Genomic DNA, 22165 nt, shown 5'->3' on the forward strand with positions numbered 1-22165 from the left:
GTGGCTTCATAAATTGAGGTTAAACCACTGATTTGGATTTCCTGCCTGACAGATTGTAAATACCACAAGCATAACCGCAAGTTATTTTTTTTTACAGTGGCTGTTGTAGCCAAAAAAATACTCTTATGATGTTTCAGAGCAAATACACAAATGTTGATAAATACATAAAATAGGCATAACATAATTGAGATTTATTATACAGTATATCACCTACCTGCAGTCTCACTGACTCTACTATTATTATATCATATTTCATGTTGTTTCAGTGTATTGTTTTTGTTTGTATGTGGTATCAAAGCAAATTCTACTGTATATCTGCAACACGTTTCTTCCTCATCTGAATATTTTAAGAAGATTGTCCTAAAGAGCTGGTCAAAAATGTATGTTGTGATATTGTGAATTTTGAAGTGTGATGTTAGAAAAACTTGATTCACTTGGAAGGAATCAGATTCAGCAGAGGGAGCCCATCCACATGTACACAGTAGTGGTCGACTGATATAATCGCCAAGGCCGATAAATCGGAAGATATTCTGACATTTTTAATGATTGGCGTTGGCCGATAAATTTCCCTGTTTGGCATTGAAAATCTTCCTGTTTGCAGTTTGTTTTGTTGTTACATGCCATCGTGTAACTACAATAATATTTCGGTGGGCAACATTGTGTAATTTAAACGGCCCGCATATCAGAGCCGTGTCAGACATGTTTGAGTTCATGTTCAAGTTCCTGCCTGTTTCATTCTCCCTCTCTCTCCTCAACAGTTCCCTGTAACTTGTAGCTGTCTTGTCTAGTGACAAAAAGGCAAATATCAATCAAACTATTATCATTTACTTTTCTTATGATAAAAGGCAAATATCAATAAAACTTCTATTATATACCGTCTGCAAATATGCGCATATCTCATTTAAACAGATGTCATTCACGAACCTCAAGAGAATCCGGTGTTTTCTTCCCATCAAAAGCTCATCTAATATCTTCCTCTGAAGCGAGTATTCCATCATCCAGAATCAAAAACATCAGCATAAAAAGATCCTCTTATTCACAAATCATGAAGTAGGCGATACAGGCTGTTTAAACTGTCAGGAGATGGATCCGCATGAGCACGTGAGTGCAACTGTCTGTCTACGAGTGTATGATGAAAATAAGGTGCTTTTCAAACTGTTCGGATATCAGTTTCCTTAAATGTTCAATTAATTCAAAAAAGCTGTCAGTTAAGCCATGAACTGATTAGGTTGCAAGTCAGCTGCCTACATTTTCGGTTGCAGCCCAAGATAAAAGCGCTTCATGTGTGCTTTAAGTAAATTTCTTATTCACTATACACTGTTTGTACAATTGGTTTGATTCTGTATTTCTTGAGTAAATGCGATTGCTAATGTGGACATGCCATTCATGGTTGCTGGACTACTGTATGTACTGTTATTTCCTTCTTCCTAATATATAACAATTTCTTCACTTTCATCAATAAATTACTAAAATGACTAAAATGTGATGACTAAACAGAAATCTGAAGAAACTGCTATCTACCATTTAAAATTCAATATTATCTTTTTGTTTTGTGTGAAATTCAATAAATATTGTGCTAAATAAGAGTTTATTATTATTATTTTTAGCAATTTTATTTTTGTTACTATAATAAATTGTGTGAAATGGCGAAATTGTGTGACCTTGTATTGGTCTATTGGTCACCCTGCTCTCTGGATATTGGTATTACATTGGCCATTAAAAACCCCATATCGGTCGACCAGTGGTACAAAGTAACCACAGCTATGAACCACAATATATTCATAACGTATATTCCAATGCACTAATGAGTCTGCAAACACAAACCTCAGTATTTCCAGTGTACAGTGAGGACTCTTCAGTGCATCAGAGAGCAGCTTCACTCCTGAATCCTGCAGGTCATTGTTACTAAGGTCCAGCTCTCTCAGATTTGCAGAGTTTGAGCTGAGAATTGAGGCCAGTGCTGAACAACTTTTCTCTGTCAGATTACAGCCCATCAGACTGAGAGAGAAATTACAAGATAACAGTGTGTTAATCTATAAGTTTTATTAAAGGCTTATCAGTACAGCTGTTGTGTAAAACGAAAAAATATATGGCCCCCAAAAAATGTTGATTGCTCATAGGCGTTTGTAAAAAAAAATTTAAGTACTTCTACTGTCAAGACCTGGTCTGGACTGCCCTATTTGTTTTGTTCTGGAGTTCTGCATGTTTTGGTCCATGTGTGCATTTGTTTTGAGCACATGTCTTAGTTGTGTCTGCCATGTGCTCTCCTTACTCCCTCTCCTCATTCCCCCTTGCCACACATCCTCATCTGGTCCTCATTGTGTTGACTGTCATCACCTGTTCCTCATGTGCTCTCCCTCTACATATTGTCGCTTCTACCCTCTTGTGTCTGTCAGATCATTTTTAGAGTTTGGTTAGTCAGTCATTCCTAGTCTGTGTCACTGGTTTGTGTTTTGTTAGTTTACTTTCTTAATTTCATGTTGGTTCTGTTCATTTTAATGTGAGAGTTTTTGGTTTGTATTTTGTTCTTTATTTTTTTTAAATAAAAGCTCTTTTATTCCCATCTGTCACTCACTTCGACGTTGTGTCGAAGAAGCGACACTAGGGGTCTCTCTTGAGAACCTCTTGCATCTCTGAACTTTGAGAAAAGGCCAATGAGAAATTGGCAGACACAATTTGCTTGTCCCGCCCCCGGACATACGGGTATTTAAGGCGGGAAATGCATCTGTTTCATTCAGAAATTTTCTTCAGAGTGACTGGTTGTGCTCCTTGCGACAGCCCCTCCCTGGCAAATTCCCCTGAGGAAGTACCTTCTTTCTCAGGGACGGGGAACGCTCTGGCATCCGCGCCTAGACCTCTGGAACCTCCATGTCTGGCCCCTGGACGGGATGAGGAAGATCTAGCTGGCCTACCACCTACTGTCATAGACATGATCAACCAAGCCAGAACCCCTTCTACCAGGCAACTTTACGCCCTGAAGTGGCGCTTGTTCGCAAATTGGTGTTTTTCCCACACTGAAGACCCACAGATGTGCGCAGTCATGTCAGTGCTCTCATTTCTGCAATAGAGGTTAAAGGGGAGGCTGTCCCCCTCCACCTTGAAGGTGTATGTAGCCGCTATCGCGGCCCACCACGACGCAGTAGACGGCAAGTCTTTGGGAAAGCACGACTTAGTTTTCAGGTTCCTAAGAGGCGCCCGGAGATTGAATCCCTCCCGGCCAAGCCTGTTCCCCACCTGGGATCTCTCTGTGGTCCTCTCGGGCCTTCAGAGAACTCCCTTTGAGCAGCTAGAATCAGTCGGACTCAAGGCCCTCTCTTTAAAGACAGCCTTACTGATCGCGCTCGACTCCATCAAGAGGGTAGGGGACCTGCAAGCATTCTCTATCAGCGACACGTGCCTGGAGTTCGGTCCGGCAGAAACTCATTTGATCCTAAGACAGCGACCGGGCTACATGCCCCAGGTTCCTACGATTCCCTTCAGAGATCAGGTAGTGAACCTGCAAGCACTTCCACGGGAGGAAGCAGGCCCAGCCCTTTCATTGCTGTGTCTGGTATGTGCTTTGCATATCTATTTGGACTGCACACAGAGCTTTAAACGTTCTGAGCAGCTCTTTGCTTTGGTGGACAGTGGAAAGGGAACTCTGTCTCCAAACAGAGGCTTTCCCACTGGGTGTTTTACGCCATAGCATTGGCCTATCACACCAGGCTATTCCCACCCCATTGCAGGTTCGACCACACTTGACCAGAAGTGTGGCATCGTCGTGGGCACTGGCCAAAGGCACCTCCCTAGCAGCCATATGCAGAGCAGCAGGTTGGGCAACACCCAACACATTTACAAGATTTTACAATCTCAGGGTTGAGTCGGTTTCGTCCCGTGTTTTCTCAGGTCAGAGCCGGTAGAACTCGGTAACGCGGTGACAACTGACCAGGTGGACCGCTTGCACCTAGCACCTTTTCTCTCCGCCGAGGTAATACCGTGCGCTCTAACCCCAGGAGATCCCACTTACTCGGCTCCCTGGATGACTCCTCCCTAGCCCTCTGGTCCACGAATTCAGCTGAGGAATTTGCCGACCAAGACCAATGCGGGTAATCAATCTACCCTAAACTGGCATAGGTGATCCACATGTCAGGACACCTACGTGGACTTATACCCCTGTGTGTATTTTCCGCAGTATGGTCCCCTTGCGAGCGGACCCACGTCTCCCTTGGGCAGTCCTCAGGGATCCACAGTCGCCGTGTTTGTAGCTTCTCCTCCCTCTCGGAAAGGTAGGATCTACCACCGCACCATTCTCCACATGTGACCTAAAAGCCCATGTGATGTATTTCACCATCCTTTACCTCCCCCAGTCTGGGCAGGTGTGGTCTCCGCAGGGTCTTTCCCCCCAGAAAGAACAGGAAAACTGGGAAAGAACTCCTTCCCTGATGTGTATTATAGCGTTAAGATGGCCCCAGCTGCTTTAGCTCTATGCGAGAAACATAGAGAGAGAAAAGACGCGGCTGGCGCGACTTGCTCCCATGCTTGGCACATCGCCTTGATACCCCTATCGGGACGTAAAGAACCAGAAGGTTTGGCGATTTTGTGGGGCAATGGGGAAGGGTACATGCAGTCTGGCACAGCCTGTCGTTTTGGCATGCAAGCTACCTGCCCGCACCTGTGTCAGAAATGCACGTACACATTTCAGCGCATGGCGTGATTGAAATTGGACCCCTAGTGTTGCTTCTTCGACACAACGTCGAAGTGAGCGACAGACGGGGAACGTCTAGGTTACTGTTGTAACCTTCGTTCACTGATGGAGGGAACGAGCCGTTGTGTCCTCCCGGCCACGTCGCTGAACCAAACCACTGTTGCTGACGTACCTCATCGTCGGCTTCTCAGACAAATCCTGAATGAAACAGATGCATTTCCCGCCTTAAATACCCGTATGTCCGGGGGCGGGACATACAAATTCTGTCTGCCAATTTCTCATTGGCCTTTTCTCAAAGTTCAGAGATGCAAAAGGCTCTCAAGAGACCCCTAGTGTCGATTCTTTGACACACGTTTCGTTCCCTCCATCAGGGAACAGAGGTTACAACAGTAACCTAGATGTTATTGATGGAAAGGCAACAGTGCATTCAGAAAAATCTAAAGAATTTGGTTAATAGGTCATCTAGAAATGTTCACAGTATTTCGTAGTGCTCATTTGAAGTGGTTTACCTTATTATTGAATATCGGCATATGACAAAATAAAAATGAGTGGACAAAACAGCCCAAATCTTAAGCCGTCTGACTTTCGTATCCCCCTAGTGGCGATAATGGTGAATTGTCAGTTTGCTCACAATGTCTTTTAGTCAAAGGGAGAACCAACGGATTACCTAAGATTAGAATTACATTACTGTGAGTAATTTTGTTGAGCAGATGGATGAATTCAATTAAATACATGATTAATATTCACTTCTGTATACATAATTAACAGAATTATTTATTTTGATACTGTTTTATTGTTATTGTTATGATAATTAACAGCTACAACAATCATAATTCAGCAAATACGAAGCAGAAATTCATAGATGTGATGTTTAATATGTATGTTTTGCATTTACATAAAATCACACATTTACTGTAATTACAAAAGATTTTTGTTATATATTAGCAACATAATCAATCATTTATATCGTATTCCCTATTGAGGCACATCTCTTGCACTAAACAGTGATACAAATAACAAATAGCTATGCATACAGGACAAATGAGGCCCATATTTTGAGGGAACATATAGAGACAATATTAAAATTAATATAATATAAATATTAAATGAATAATTTATTACTTTACCAATATCCATGCCTTTTTACAAGTATCAAGTGTTCATGATAAATTTAAACAAAGAAGTATTAATAATTCTCCCCTTGCACACATAGATTTGATTGGAATACATCACATCCTGTCGGGTGTCGCATACGGTATAGTCAATCGAGGTCAACATTTTTAATGCTTTCAAAGCTCAAATCAGATCAAAAATTCTCAAATCGGATCCCAAAATTCCACATCCGCAGATGGGTCATCACTCCACGCACCCCCTGTGTGACTCTACAGAGGAAACGAATGTGGAGGTCGTTTGTCATGTGCAGTGAAAAGGTCGACTTTACAGTGTTAAAACGGAGAAAACACACAAATATACTGAACACTTACTCTGATCTCTAAAGATTTGAGCTATTGTTAATTTATCTGTTTATGATTGTTGCCCAAATATCTGCAGTAGTGAACATCATAATGACTAAATCAATTTGCTTTAAGCAGCAAGACAGAATTTCATGAATTAAAGGTTTGCATTAACTGTTGTGTTTTAACATGTTCTGTCAACTTAAAAACATCAGAAAAATACATTGTGTCACTTTTTCTGAACAGCTATAATTCCCTCTCACTTCAGCAGCTGTCTTATCTGTCTGTCCATGATGTTTCCTCACCTGATAGTGACCAGGTGACACACACTTTTAGGGAAAATACAGTCATTACAGAGGAGCAAAGTTAAATACACTTCACTCATGACATGACCTTAAACCTTTAAACCTTTCAGTAATTCTCTCATGTTTCACCTCTCATTTCTCTTCAGTGGCTTCTGGATCCTTTTAGAATCGAATTGAAGACACTGTTCTGATCTGAAGACACTGTTCTGATCTGAAGACACTGTTCTGATCTGAAGACACTGTTCTGAACTGAAGACACTTTTCTGAACTGAAGACACTGTTCTGAACTGAAGACACTTTTCTGATCTGAAGACACTTTTCTGATCTGAATACACTGTTGTCAGTCCTGTACCTCATGACATTCAATTCCCCATCAAGTCATTACACCACAATCAGACCTCTATGATCTCAAAATAACCTCACAAAAATCTCTTTAATAAGTGTGTGTAGTATGTATTGGAATGTTCAGCAACCTGTCCTGATAAATGACTTTAGTGTGATGTCCCCTTTGTAGCCTAAACGTGATGATGTTTGAACAATGTTGTGATTATTGTGAGTGTTACTTACTGAACTGATCTGGATTCTTTCATCACAGGCAGCAGATACTGAAGAACTTCATCTGCTTTATTTTGTGCTCCAATATACTGTTTCAGATCAAACACATCCATCTTCTGCTCTGAGGTCATCAACACAAACACTACAGCTGACCAGTGTGAAGAGGAGAGTTTTGTTTCTTTTATTTTTCCAGATTTCAGATAATGTTGGATCTCCTTCACAAGTGAATCATCACCCAGTTCATTCAGACAGTGAAACAGATTGATGGATTTCTCTGGAGAGCGATTCTCCCTGATCTTCTGCTTGATGTATTTCACTGTTTCCTCTTTGTTGTAGGAGCAGCTTCCTGTCTGTGTCAGTAGGTCTTGTAAGAGAGTGTGATTAGACTCCAATGAGAGACCCAGAAAGAAACGAAGGAAGAGATCCAGATGTCCATTCTTACTCCTTAAAGTCTCATCCACAGCTGTCTGATGCAGGTCAAACATAGAAGCCTGTTTTGATAAATACTGTTTCATCAACTTTAAAACTTTAGAGAACAGTCTTTGTTTGGTGATTTGTTCAATCACATTCATGTTGTTGTTTGTAAAGGAGAGGTGCACATATAGAGCAGCCAGATGTTCCTGAATGCTCAGATGAACAAAGCAGAACACTTTCCCGTGATACAACCCAAACTCCTCTCTGAAGATCTGAGTGCACAATCCTGAGTACACTGATGCTTCTGTCACATCAATGTCACACTCTCTCAAGTCTTCCTCATAGAAGATCAGATTTCCTTGCACAAGCTGTTTAAAAGCCAGTTTCCCCAGTTTGAGGATCATGTCTCTGTTTTTACTTTTCTTCTCATAGTCCTTCTCATGTTTGATGTTTGTCTGAATGATCAGGAAGTGTGTGAACATTTGAGTGAGAGTCTTGGGGATCTGTCCTCTCTCTGCTTCACTCAACAGCCTCTGGAGAACAGTGGCTGAAATCCAACAGAAGACTGGTATGTGACACATGATGTACAGGCTTCTTGATGACTTCAGGTGTGTGATGATTCTGTTGGCCAGACTCTGATCTCTGATTCTCTTCCTGAAGTATTCCTCCTTCTGTGGGTCATTGAATCCTCGTACCTCTGTCACTCGATCAACACACTCAGAGGGGATGAGATCAGCTGCTGCTGGTCTGGAGGTGATCCAGATGAGAGAAGAGGGAAGCAGATTCCCCTTGATGAGGTTTGTCAGCAGCACATCCACTGAGGCTGATTCAGTGACATCACACAATCTCACATTGCTCTGAAAATCCAGAGACAAACGACACTCATCCAAACCATCAAAGATGAAGAAAACTTTATTTTCATCTCTGGGTATTTCCATTTCTTTTGTTTCACTGAAGAAAACCTGAAGAAGATCTGAAAGACTGAGTTTTTTGTTCTTCATCAAATTGAGCTCTCTGAAAGGAAGTGGAAATATGACGTGGACGTCCTGATTGGCTTTCCCTTCAGCCCAGTCCACAATGAACTTCTGCACAGAGACAGTTTTCCCAATTCCAGCGACTCCCTTTGTCAGCACAGTTCTGATGGGTTTGTCTTGTCCAGGTAAAGGTTTGAAGATGTCATTGCATTTAATTGGTGTGTCCTCTGTTGTTGCTCTTCTGGACTGTTTCTCGATCTGTCTCACCTCATGTTCATTATTGATCTCTCCTCTTTCACTCTCTGTGATGTAGAGCTCTGTGTAGATCACATTCAGGAGTGTTGGGTTTTCCTGCTTTGCTGTTCCCTCACACAAACACTGAAACTTCTTCAGCAGATTGGATTTGAAAGTGATTTGGACTTTGGTCAGGTTCCCGCTGCAAGATTAAAATCAGTGTTAATTTTTATAGTTTTTTGCTTTTATCATTTCAGTCCTTTTAAACTGTAATAGACCCAACTTTAAACAAATATTCTTAAACTTGTATCAAACATATAAAAGACGACATACAAAATACTGAACAACTGTCCTTAGAGCTCCTGAAATAATATACTCGAGTATAAGCGACTCTTTAGAAGTTAATCTGCTGTTTTCTGAATTCTTCATACTTTAGAAACTGATATAAATTGTTTGTATTTAGCCAGTTTAGGATCTTGCATTGAGTGTATATTGTGTTTTTTACAGAAACAGTGCATTCACAACACAAGTTACATGTATTATGACCAGGTGCGTCATTTAGCTCAAGTTCACCTGTTCATTCGGTTCATTGTCTGTGCAGATGTAAGTAATAATATTACATAGATGTTGTGGATATAGTGATTCATTTCATATGTAAATATGATGTTTTTGAGAGAAGTAATTCATCTGTTTTAATGCTGTACATTTTGCCAGAATTCAACCTGCACAGATCAAGTGGGGAAATTCAGGATATGAAATTATCTTTTTTGCCCACCAGCCGACCTAAAACTCAAACTTAACGTCAGAATCAGCACGATCGGTGATTGTTGTAAAATGAAGTCTAGCTACTGTTGCTAAATTGCGGGACACGTTTAATAATAAAAAGAGCGCAAGAGATACCGTTCCCAAGGTGGCGCGCGCTCCGAAACAAACCGCAAAGAGACAAGTGCGCGTCAAAACGATCAACTATACACAAAAATGTCAAAACGACCGGCTTGGAGATTCACGTAAACACAGATTATGTCTTAAAAGGACGTAGTTATGGTAATAGTTGGGAGAAAATATGGCGCATCAGGAGTCTATTAGATCTGCACTCGGTCTTAAAGGGGAAGCGGTCTAATCAACATGCTGACGATTGAGCCATTACTGTGAATCAAACAACAAAAGGCAAAGAGAAAATCACTTACAGCTCTTGAATGAATAACCTCTGCATTAATAAGCATTAATCTATCTATGATAAACTATGCAGTGTTATTTTACAATTGATTACTTTATTAGATTTCTTTTTAGACCACACCTGAACAGTAATGTTAGTAGATCTTCCTGAAATTAAATCACTGTGCCTATATAACGTTTATCTTTGTTTAATATATATATATATATATATATATATATATATATATATATATATATATATATATATATATAACAAAAAGAACCGTTAAGAACACCGTTGAAGTACCGGAGCGATAAGCAGTATCGGTAAGATAGTAATACCATTAAAACCTTAACGATACCCATCCCTAGTTACGCCTGTGCTTCTCTTGGATGCTCTGAATATTGGATTGCGTGTCTGGATTGCCCCTTAATTAAAGCTGCATTTGGATCTCAACCTTCGTGTCTCAGAGCAGTTCGTAACACCTGCTTTGTTTATTTAATATATTTGTTATACATTATTTCTACAATATGTTTTTACATTATACATTTTTAATTGAAGAGTACAAGTGCAGATTGGTCAAGTGTTCAATAAATGTATTTGTTGAGAAATTTTGTCTATCTTAAGTAATTATTTGTGTTACATTGTATCTTTCAAATAAAAGGTTCAAATAAGAGGTTAAAAACAAGCACATATCGGCCTAAATAAATCGGCAGCATTAATCCGGATTTCAAAAGATCGGCATCGGCCTGAAAAAACCAATACCGGTTGACCTCTAGTTCACTGTATGATAGATATGCATAGATTGATTTGTGGGGAAAGGCTTTTGATGCTTTAACACTCTGCAGTGCTGAAGTCTCTTTAATGACGGATAATCAAAGTATTGAATGTTTTGTTAAAATTCAGAAGAGTTACTGTTATGTTGAAGTTTTGAAGATTACCATTTTGGTGAAAAGTGGAGCTTCATCTTATGATTGAGCTATGATCTTAGGACAGGTACATGTGGTACATGATATGTATTGATTTCTTTATTGGACAATTTCTGTGCTAACCAGAACATAGTTAATAAGCTGCAATCATAAGTGTTTCCCAACAGCATGTATTTCACATACTCAAAATCACTGTGTAGTATATGGAGAACTTAGAGCTCGATAGATTAGATAGATAAATAGGTAGATTGATTGATTAAAAATGGGGTTTAACTGGGGTTTCTTTGACCTGTCTAATTTTGTTGAGTTTATCCAATTCAATTAGGTTCCCTCACATAAAGTATAAAGTAGAGTTTGTTTTAATCAAACCAAACCTGCTAAGTGTCATATTTTGGTAGAAGATCCCTCAGACCCCGCTGCTTTGGCTGTCTCTGGGCTCAAAATACAGTTTAGTAGTTTAGACTATTTTGTCTGTTTAAGATTTTTTTTCTGCCAACTTGGATATTCAAAAATATGCAAATATTAATGTAAATTGTGATAAATATTGATCTTGAACGATGTGAAAAAGAATCATGCGATAATATTTTTGGCCATATCGCCCATCCCTACCCTCATATAAAGTATTTGAGTTGCAATTACACATTTAAACACATTAAAACATGTGGAATCACAGTCCACAACTGAATCAAGTACATCACAAAAAAAAAACTAATTGACCTATCCAGACAAGAAAAGAGACAAGAGTTCATATAGTTGATTTTCTTTAACATAAAAATAATCTACAGTATCTCTATCTATCTTGACAAAAATGTTGTACCTCAGACCAGTTGATGTGTCTTCACCCTTAAAATGTAATAGCTTATCCATAGACCGGTCACTCTTCATGGACACACAGCTGAGCTCCGGTGAGTCTGATCTCTTCATATGGAGTTGACTTAAACAGAATAGAGACAAGAGTTCATATAGATGATTTTCTTTAACATAGAAATAATCTACAGTATCTCTTTCTATCTTGACAAACATGTTGTACCTCAGACCAGTTGATGTGTGTTCACCCTTAAAATGTAATAGCTTATCCATAGACGCGTCACTCTTCATGGACACACAGCTGAGCTCCGGTGAGTCTGATCTCTTCATATGGAGTTGACTTAAACAGAATAGAGACAAGAGTTCATATAGATGATTTTCTTTAACATAGAAATAATCTACAGTATCTCTTTCTATCTTGACAAACATGTTGTACCTCAGACCAGTTGATGTGTGTTCACCCTTAAAATGTAATAGCTTATCCATAGACGCGTCACTCTTCATGGACACACAGCTGGGCTCCGGTGAGTCTGATCTCTTCATATGGAGTTGACTTAAACAGAATAAAGAAAAGAGTTCATATTAGTTCATTTAAACCTCATGCAAACAATTACATTCTTCTTCTAACAACAGTTGTGCATATGACAACACGATGAGTGGTGTTTGAAGAATAGCATCAGATTTATAGAGTATTGGACGGGTTTTTGGGGTAGACCCGTCCCTCTAAAAAGAGATGGACATCATCCCACTAGGGAATGTGCCGCTCCCCTCTCTAGTGATTTGGCTCATAGTCTTAATAGTGTTAGAGTGGGTTGCACCAATATGAATCATTCATAAACTTAGATTAAATGAAAGTTAATCTGATCATTCTGTTAAAACTTGTTTAAAATTAATTAGGGTTACACTTTAACCACATTTAATGTTGATTTAAATTTCACAGTTAATCTAGATTAACTTGAACGCTGTTGCTCCATTAATTTAAACTCTGATTTAAATAATTTAGGTAGTTTAAATAAAAAAAACTGGGTAAGCAAACAGTGGATGTGCCATCATCCCTCTGATAGACATTTATTCTATTATTACCAGCGACAGGTGATCATTATTGCTCCCCTCCTCTCTAATACTCGCTTCAGTCAGCAGCATAAACTCTTTAATTCTGGCCATATAATTGTGGAACTGAAGGGAGGGGAGGTGGTTAATTCTTAATTCTTTTTGAAAACGCTGCTGCAACATGTTCTCAACCTGCTTGATCGGCCCTGTGTATTAACGATTTACAGCTAGATTCAGAATCCATCATGGCGGACAAAATTATTCACAGGTGAAGTTTTTAATCACAGGTTAAAATTATAATCTCTGATTGTATTAAACCATGATTAAATTAAGTGGCGCAAAATCAAATAAAAATAAAACATGGATTGACAAACCATGGATTAGCTTCAAACTCATCTTAATTTAAAGGAAAAGTTCACCCATAAATGGATATTATCTCATCATTTAGGGTGTGTTCACATTTGGCAGGTTTGGTTCGATTAAGGGTGTGTTCACACTTGTAGTTAGGTTCTCTTGGTTCTCTTGGTCCGGACCAAAAAAGAAAATGTTTCATTAGTCCTGGTTCACTTAGCGTTCACACTGGCATTTTTAACACCAAACCTAATGATACAAAACCAAAGGCATCAGGAAAAAGTCACAACCTGATTGGACCGCTTTTATGATGTATTTTATTAGACGGAACTTGCCAATCATCCAAAACAATGCTGGGATTAATGCGTTTTATATATATAAATGTATATATGGTGGTATTTTCACCAGCTGAGAGCAAAAGAAGAGATAATAAAATGTCTAAAGGAGTCAAAACAGCGCCAGGAATTCCTCCATTGCACACACAAACAAAGATATGCTGCAATGATGGCTGACGGCGGTTCAGATGCCTGTACTGAACTGTAATGGGCAACATAGCATGAGAAGAACCAGATATGCTTGAGGTCCATATTAGGCAAATTACTTCCTGTTTTTGGTCCGTTTAGACATCTTTGGTCCATGTTGCGTTCATATATCAATCGAACCACACCAGAGTTCATTTGGAAGCGGACCGAGACCCACTATTCTCGCCAGCCGCAGCCTTTTCTCTCTATGTTTTTCTCTCCATAGAGTATTAGCTACGGCTTGGGCCAGTTAACGCCATTGCACACAGGTGGCTGCACTGAGGGAATCCTCAAAGCACTTACCTTGATCTGCATACCCGGCATAGGGCGGGTTAGCGACATTGTGGGTACCGCAGCCCGTTCGGGGTGTGGCGAACAAAAGAGATACCAGCTCCGTGGTGGACGTCTCGCTCCCTGGGTCGTCCATCTCAGGGACGCTTAGGAGCCTTACGGTTCCTCATGCAGGCCCATCCTGCAAGGGGCTCTACGCTGGGGCTGAGAACTGGGCTCGGGTTGAGGCGGAGCTGCCTGGGCTTTCGCAGATGCAGGGGGACGCCCTCGGTGAGCAGACAGGGTGAGCATAAGAACATGAACCATCAACAAACGCTGCCTCAGTGTGATCACTGCCCAGACACGTGAGGTAGCGCCCTTGACCATCAGAAGTGGAGAGATAACGACTGCATCCAGGAATCACACAAAGATGGAAAGGCATCTTTATAAAGATATGTCTTTAAAAAGACGTTCAACATCAATGTGTGTGTGCTCTCATAGAGAAAATATGCTCTTTAACAGGAATATACACTCTTTTAGCACTGTCGAAGTGCCATGGGGCAAAATCTGCACTCGCCTTGTAGAAGGACAAAAAGCCGCTGGAAATGCGTTGTATATCCAACAGCATACGCTTCTGAAGAGGTGAATGGAACAGCAGTAGTATTCAGCTCACTGATAGTACAACCGCTCGGCTCCGAAGAATAAATCTGAATGGAGTGGTCATTCCAGCTCCTTTTATACCGGCATGTCCGGGGGGGAGTGGCATGCAAATTCCACTTGCCAATTCTCATTGGCCTTTTCTCAAAGAATGGGCGGTGTTCAGGGCTCTCAAGAGCAACCCTTAGTGTCACTACACTGATACAATGTCGAGTGAGAGACAGAAGGGGAACAATATATATTATTTTTAGTAGCAGTGGTCACTTAGAGAAAATGATTACATATAATTTTACATTGAATTCTTTCCATCTTGAGAATATTTTTGGTTTAGGACAGTGAAAAGCAGCCCACTGGAGATTGTAGTTTTCCTGAAGTTTCTCTATAAAGCTGTGTGCAAACAGTCCTAAAATGAGGCTTCTGAAATAAGCTACGACCGAAGAGTTTAAAATTTACCTGCCAATAAATGCACAGAATTGATGTACACTATACAATGCAATGTGCTGCTTTCTGAAAAACTGTTTTCACAAGAATTAAATGATCAAATGTGTTTTACAGGAGAAACATACACACAAATTACCTTTGACCCCAATCCCAAATAATGTACATTTTAGTTTGATGGTTTATTTTACATTCATCTGAAGAAAATTCTGTTTGTGTCTAAAAATGTTCAGAGAAACACATTTGAGTTTCACCTTCTACATACGACTGACTGTACAGGTTTCTCCAGTTCTGTCTGTGACTGAATCAAACCGGTCTCACTGTCATCTGACTGTAGATCTCACTTTACCCTAAAGCTGTTTCACATGTTTATACTTGAGATAATCCAGTCTGTTCTCATTTCTCCTCAGTGTTTTTATACTGTAGTGTTGTGCAGCATATCAGAAATATCTATCAGTGTATTTTATTAAAGCATTGAAATCCTCTGACCTCTTGACCTTCCCTGTGTCTGTCTGTCCACTGAGATCCTTTGTGGAGTCCATGACATCATCTGAACAGTCCACTGAACACCTGTCAACAAACGGGACATCATCTATATTTGTGACGTGTTTATTTGTTCAATACTGACACATATTTGTTTTTATTTGTCCTCTAGAATATTCCATTAGAAATGAATCAATGAGGTTCAATTGCAGACTGTCAGCTTTTATGACATGTTAAACACCAGCATAAAGAGAAAACATCAGAAGACTCAACAGAAGAAAACAAAGCAACGTTTCAAGTCAATAGAAGAAATAAAATTTCAGTGCCAAAGAAACTGAACACATACTGACAATTCAGATAAAAGAGCAAAAGTCTCAGTATCTCTTTGTTCTGCTGTGATTAATACTTAGATATCTGTTAGATGTCTTACTGTAGCTGATAGTTTGAAAGGTTTATTATTGTTGTCTTGTGAGTTTTGGTTTGTTTAACAGCAGTTCAGTACTCACCTGTCAAGAACTGTTGATGTTCCTCTTTACTGACTAGAATATCACCTACAAAATACTTCACAATGAATTTATTGATTGTTTCAGACGATTCAGTGGAACAAAAACTGTCAAACTTTTTCTCTGTTTCTCTCGTCGTGTAATTTTCTGCTCTTGTCACAAAATGGATCCTGTTTTAATAGTTTCACTTTCACCTGTCACCTGAGGAGGAGGAGTCTGAAAGAGACAAACAACATTTAAAGGTGCAGCAGGTGTTTCATGCTCTTAAAGGGATAGTTGAGCCAAAATTACAAATCTGTCATCATTTACTCAGACTCATGTTGTTCTAAACCGCTTTAGTGCTGGGTGATATGTAAAAAATATTTCAATGATAATCTCATTTAAAATATCGTGATATCCGATTATATTGGTTTATCTAAAGTTATTGGGGAGACACAAACTGGATTTATTAGAGGCCGATCTATACATAATAATATTCGACTGGTTTTAGACCTGCTAGAGTTTAACAAAGAAACAGAAGATGGGGTTATTTTATTTTTAGATTTCTATAAAGCGTTTGATTTGCTGGATAATTCTTTTATTTTTAAATGTTTACAAATGTATGGGTTTGGTGAACATGTTGGTAAGATTATTCAGTTGTTCTACACAGATACATTAGCTCAGATGCCTTACAGGCACTTCACCTAGATTTGACATCAAAAGAGGGGTTAAACAAGACTGCCCCATCTCAGCTCATTATTTATTATGGCTACAGAGATGTTGGCCATCCTTATAAAAAACTCAAATATTGAAAGACTAAATGTGTTTGGACATCAAATTGTGACTAGTCAATTGGCGGACGACACAACTTTATTTTTAAAAGCTCTTGATCAGATTCACAAAGCAATTGAAATAATTCATTATTTTTTCCAAATTTTCAGGTTTAAAACATAATATTGATAAAAGTGAAATTATCACATACATGAATGCTCCCTTGATGCAATATTTAATATCCCAATCAAATCCAATGTGAAATATTTATGCACATTTCCAAGGATGAAGCTGTTAAGGAGAAACAAAACATCTGGAATAGAAGGAATGAATGCAAATTTAGACTCGATGTATGGATGCAAAGGGATTGATCGATTTTTGGAAGGATTTATTGAACTAAAATGGAGAGTCTTGCCAGGTGTATTTACCTGCATCTTGCCTCTCTATTTCCAATAGAGCTATTAAGACTATTAATCAAATGAATGTTCATTTTAATGGAAAAAGCGTGTACATTACATTAAGAGAGCACAACTTACTCAAGATTACGAGAATGGTGGATTACAAGCCTTTGATTTTCAGTGTATAAATGGCATGTTGAAGATTAAATGGTTAAAATTTGAATAACTAATGAAAATAGTTTTTGGTTTAGCATTCCCAAAGGTATGTTTAGGAGATTGTGTGGAATTGATTTCTTATTAAAATGTGACTTTGTTATTTCAAAGCTTCCAGTCAAATTATCTTCTTTTCACCAACAGATTTTGCTATTCTGGAAGTTATTATATAATCACAACTTTACCCCACATTGGACCCCCATTGGGAATAACAGATTTGTTTTATCCAGATAAATTCTCGATGTATTATTGATTGGCTCGAAAAGGGTTTCTGGTCTGTAGTTCACTTAATGGATGAGGATGGGAATCTGTTCACTTTTAAAGATTGTTGTACTAAATACAACCTATATTGTGAACGCAAGCAATCTGAACGTATTATAAATGCCATTCCAAAAATGTCCTTCACTTAGTATAAAACCCTTTTGTTCACTCGCTAGATGTCTTATGTGAACTCCCATCCCTTCTCTTTGATGGTAACGACCTCATGACAACACTTCCCAACAAACATATTCCTTCTTCCTTTAATTCTATATTATATCCTACACTTTTATATCGTCATGATATATTACAAGTCCAGTATATTCCTGTTCCAGTGACTCCTAAAGCGAAGGAAACTCACTTTCAAATATTTAATGGTATTTATCCTTCAAGTTAACTTTTAAGACTTCGATTTAACTTTGACTACAATACTTGTACTTTTTGTCAAAATGACATAGAGACAACTGATCACCTCTTCTTTTATTGTATGCATTCAAATATGTTCTGGGAAAATATGTCCTATTGGTTGGAGACAGAAATCCAATCCCTGCCGACCTTCTCTAGGCCTGTTGTATTTGGAGTGATATTGGATGACAAAAACATTGAATTCTTTATTAACATAATGTTGATTCTGGGTAAAAAAAAAAAAGAAAAAACGTATTTCTCTGTATTTAAAAGTGATTTCTTTTGTAACTATTTTCCATCACTGAACTGTATTATTTCTTAATTTGGTCTGTGTGCCCTGTTGTTTATTTCATTGTTTTCATTTATGAATATAATGCCATTATAGATGTACATTGTGTTTATGTTCACGTGATTGATTTCGTCTGTCAGTTTTCTTTCGATGAGTTTAAGGATAACAAGTTGAAATTTTGATGCATGGCTATAAACCATAAATGACAGCTTGTGTATTGACTGCATTTCACATTAATTGCAAAATGGATGAATCTTGTACAGAACATAATACTTTTTGCGCACTGTCCTCTTCTATTGAATGACGTTGGTTTTGTGTCTCTATGTCCTTTAACAAAAACATTTCACATACCAAGATATTACAAAAAAATAAATAATAATAACTGTTGCACTTTCTCCACGGTCCCTTACTAACCACTGTGACACGAGGAACTTTTCCCGGGGTTATTCACATTGTGATGGATGCTCATAATATCGAGTGGAAATAATGAAAATAAGCATGAAGAATATTATTAGCTTTCCATGTTTTACAGTCATACTATTTTGGAAAATATTTTCTATGCCATTTAAGAGTTATCGCTGAATGTGTCTTGAATATCAAAAACAAAACAATCTTAACCTCGCTGTTCAGTTCTGGATCAGTGATTACAGCGTGATTTTAGTGAGGAAGCTCAATAAAAACAGCCCAAACACTTTAGTGATACAAACACAGCCTATTCTGACTTTCATTTTACAACCACACCATTCACTATTAAATGTATGTTTTGCAAAGACACAGTTTTTACATTATTTTCCCCAGAGAAACACACACTCCTGTATGAGTACATCGCCCTATCCACACCGGACACATTCTCTGGATCTGTGTTCAGTGCTGTTAGTGTGTGTGATGATAGACAGATATCTCACTACAGTCATGAAGAACAAGACTGGAAGAAATCTGAAATCTGGAGAGATGTTCCTGAGCTACATGAGACTAGAGACAGGTTTCTACATCAGGTTAATATTCTGTCAAACTGCACAAACTCCAAGTGTTCTGGTGAGTTTAATGGGTTTCTCTGATCAATCATCAGATATGTTATGAAACTGTAATTAACTATAATTTGTGTGAGATTATAATCAATATTTGTGTTGTGACTGTAGAGCTTCATGTACTTCAGAGAAGAGCTGGATGTGAGGTGGAGAAACGTCCTGATGGAGCAATCAAGAATCTGACTGTGTTTAATGATTATCAATATGATGGAGAAGATTTTATTGCCTTTAATTTTAACACAACACAGTGGATCAATAAAAATCCCAAAGCCAAAAAAATAAAACTGAAGTGGGACCGTCAAACAATACGAAACCAAATCATCAAGATTTCCCTCAAGAACTGCATGAACTGGATCTCCACATTTAATAATAAAAGAAGAATGTTTCAATCAGTTTTAGTAGTAATAGTAGTTCTAGCAGTATTTTTAAACAATTTCTGTCCTGTACAAAAACGAATTAAATCATAATTCTCTGGAATTTGATGCATATATCCTGAATTATTCTTTATGATGAATTATATCAGTATTTATTGTTGGTTCTTTTAACTCCAGCTCTTCCAGATGTTGAGGTGTTTGCTGTTGAATCTCTTCAAGACCAAAACAAGTTGATTCTGACCTGTCTGGCCACTGGTTTCTACCCCAAACACGTGGAGATGAATATGATGTTGAATGGCATTAAACTGGATCATGTAAACTCTTCTGGAAATAGACCAAACGGTGATGAAACCTTTCAGCTGAGAATCAGTGTGGAGATCCACATCAGTGTAAAAGAGCCGGTTATATCAGAATAGGGTAAATATGATCATATCTTCAGTATTGAGTGAATAAGGATGATTGACGTTGTCTAGCTTGCTGATGCACATTTGTAAAATAGTAAAGTATAAATAGTTCCTCAATTTTTATATACATTTTCAAACCAATTTAAAGGTGTTTGTAATGTGTTTATATTTTTGTCATTTGTCAATTTGTAGATGGAAAATGCAGGAATTGCAGTGAAAAATCAAGAACAGATGTAAGAACAATCATAATAGCAGAAGTTACAGTTACAGTGTTCATGATTGTGATTTTTATTTATATCCACAAAAGAAAAAGGTCTAATGGTGAGTTCAAATGATTTCATACATAAATTATTACTTTAAATGTTCTGTTGTTTCAAATACTTATTTTATTCATTTTCAATAATTGTATGTCAGATTTCTTGGTTTGATGTCTGAGGTGTCTTTCTAAATCTCACAGGATGAAAATTAATATTCAACATTAATCGCACAAGAACTTGATCATTGAATAACTGGGAAAAATTAACTCTTCACTTTACTGAAGTGTTTCCCGCCTGAGCGATACTTTTTTGTGGCTGACTTTACAAACTGAGTCTTCAACATTGATGCTGCCTTGTGGGTCTTTTACATTGCCAAGTAATCCCAGACAGCGGACTACAACTTCTGTGTCGGCAGAAATAAAGGTTCAGACAGATTATGTCTTAATTAAACTGATTTGGATTTTAGAAATGTTCAGAAAAATCTACAAAGCAAAGATATTTTTCTATTTGTCTTCAAGTGAAGAATGAAAGAAAGTCACACACACACCTGAGATATCATGAGACTGAATAAATGATGAGAGTATTTTCATTTTTTTGGTGAACTTTCCCTTTAACTGCCTCAAACTTTTATTTCTCAAACTCGTAACAATTTCATGTGTTGAAGTTCTGATACATAATAATTTTTATTTTCTTCTATTTTTCAGGTAATTTAATATTTTAGGAAACATTTTATAGAATTCATGTCAGTAAAAATATTCCTATTCCTCAATATTCCACAGTGTTGTGTTTGTAGATTTGTTTGTGTGCTGGTGTTTATGACATTAAGTGTTAACTTTAATAATTTCATGGTTTAATTTATTTAAAGTTTTATTTTAATAACACTGTTGCTGACATCAAGGTCAATTTTAAGATTTATTCTTGATTACTTAAATATGTTTCTAATAGTTTTGTGTTAAAGAAATAACAGTCTTTAATTGGTAGATTTAAGCCAGTTTGGAAGAAACTGTTTATCTGTGACTTTTATTACAACAATAAAAACTCAAAAGACTCGATAAAAGATTGTCCACATGAAAAGTCTCTTATCGAGTCGTGCTGCTCATCTGAAGTTACAAGATGTTACAAAATCCAAGATTTCAGTTCTCCTTTGGTAATTAGCAGCCAATGAAATAAGTTTTTCCATTTATTTGATTTATATATTTGTTCAACATGTTATTATGTTGTTTATGTTTATTTTTTTATTTCATGTGGATTGTGTTTATTGAGTCTTGTGGATGTCTTTGGTTTGTATGAATGTTGTTCTGCAGTTGCTGTGACTGACAGTGACATTGGTGTGTTTTGTGTGTGTGTAGATTAAGAATTAAGTTTCGTTTCCTAAAAGCAATTTTCACACACCACCATATTACTTCTTCACACTGCTGTTTGTGGACAGGAAGTAAACGATTGCAGACTAAACATTAATAGTGGTGAATTGGAGACCACAGCAAATATTATTCTCACTTACCCAAGACCAAAATAAAAACTAGAGAAGAGTTCAATAATAGAGAGAAACATGTTGAGTAAGATTAACAGATTCAGTGATATTCAGGGTTTGTGCTGCTCGCGAGTGTCCAGTGAGAAAGATCAAGCAGCAGCTCTGCCAAAATACAAGCAGTTTCAGCAGGGACGGGTTACCGACCGGGCCAATGGGGCCAGTGTCCAGGGGCCCTTGACTGCTCGGGGGTGCCCTGGGCTTTAAGGCTGAGTGATCTAGTTTGGTGATTCCCCCATGATGATGGTGATGAACAACGAACGCTGGGTCAATATGAGCCATTACCGAGAATATAACCCAGCAAAATAAAATACTAAACCCAGCGAATGGGTAGAAAAAAATAACCCAACATTTAGATTCTCATTACTGAAAAAATTAAATAAATTGTAATACCTGTAATCCTATTGGTGCTTCCATTCCCAATGTCATTTTAAATGATGTAATAACGTCTGTTTTACCCATTTACTCGTGTAAGT

At 38.0% G+C, this 22165-nt stretch overlaps 2 protein-coding genes across 2 annotated transcripts in view; both read right to left on the reverse strand.

Annotated features, from left to right (window-relative positions):
• LOC127650627 (NACHT, LRR and PYD domains-containing protein 3-like) overlaps positions 1-15946 on the reverse strand; it is a 710662-nt gene extending 694716 nt beyond the window's left edge. Inside the window, exon 1 of the mRNA XM_052136173.1 lies at positions 15789-15946. The gene's annotated coding sequence lies outside the window, so the exon portion shown is untranslated. The remainder of the gene's footprint in view (positions 1-15788) is intronic.
• LOC127650626 (NACHT, LRR and PYD domains-containing protein 12-like) overlaps positions 1-22165 on the reverse strand; it is a 125689-nt gene that overhangs the window by 20911 nt on the left and 82613 nt on the right. The window lies entirely within an intron of this gene.

This window comes from Xyrauchen texanus, chromosome 10 (assembly GCF_025860055.1).
Source record: "Xyrauchen texanus isolate HMW12.3.18 chromosome 10, RBS_HiC_50CHRs, whole genome shotgun sequence".
In the NCBI taxonomy this organism is placed as follows: domain Eukaryota; kingdom Metazoa; phylum Chordata; class Actinopteri; order Cypriniformes; family Catostomidae; genus Xyrauchen; species Xyrauchen texanus.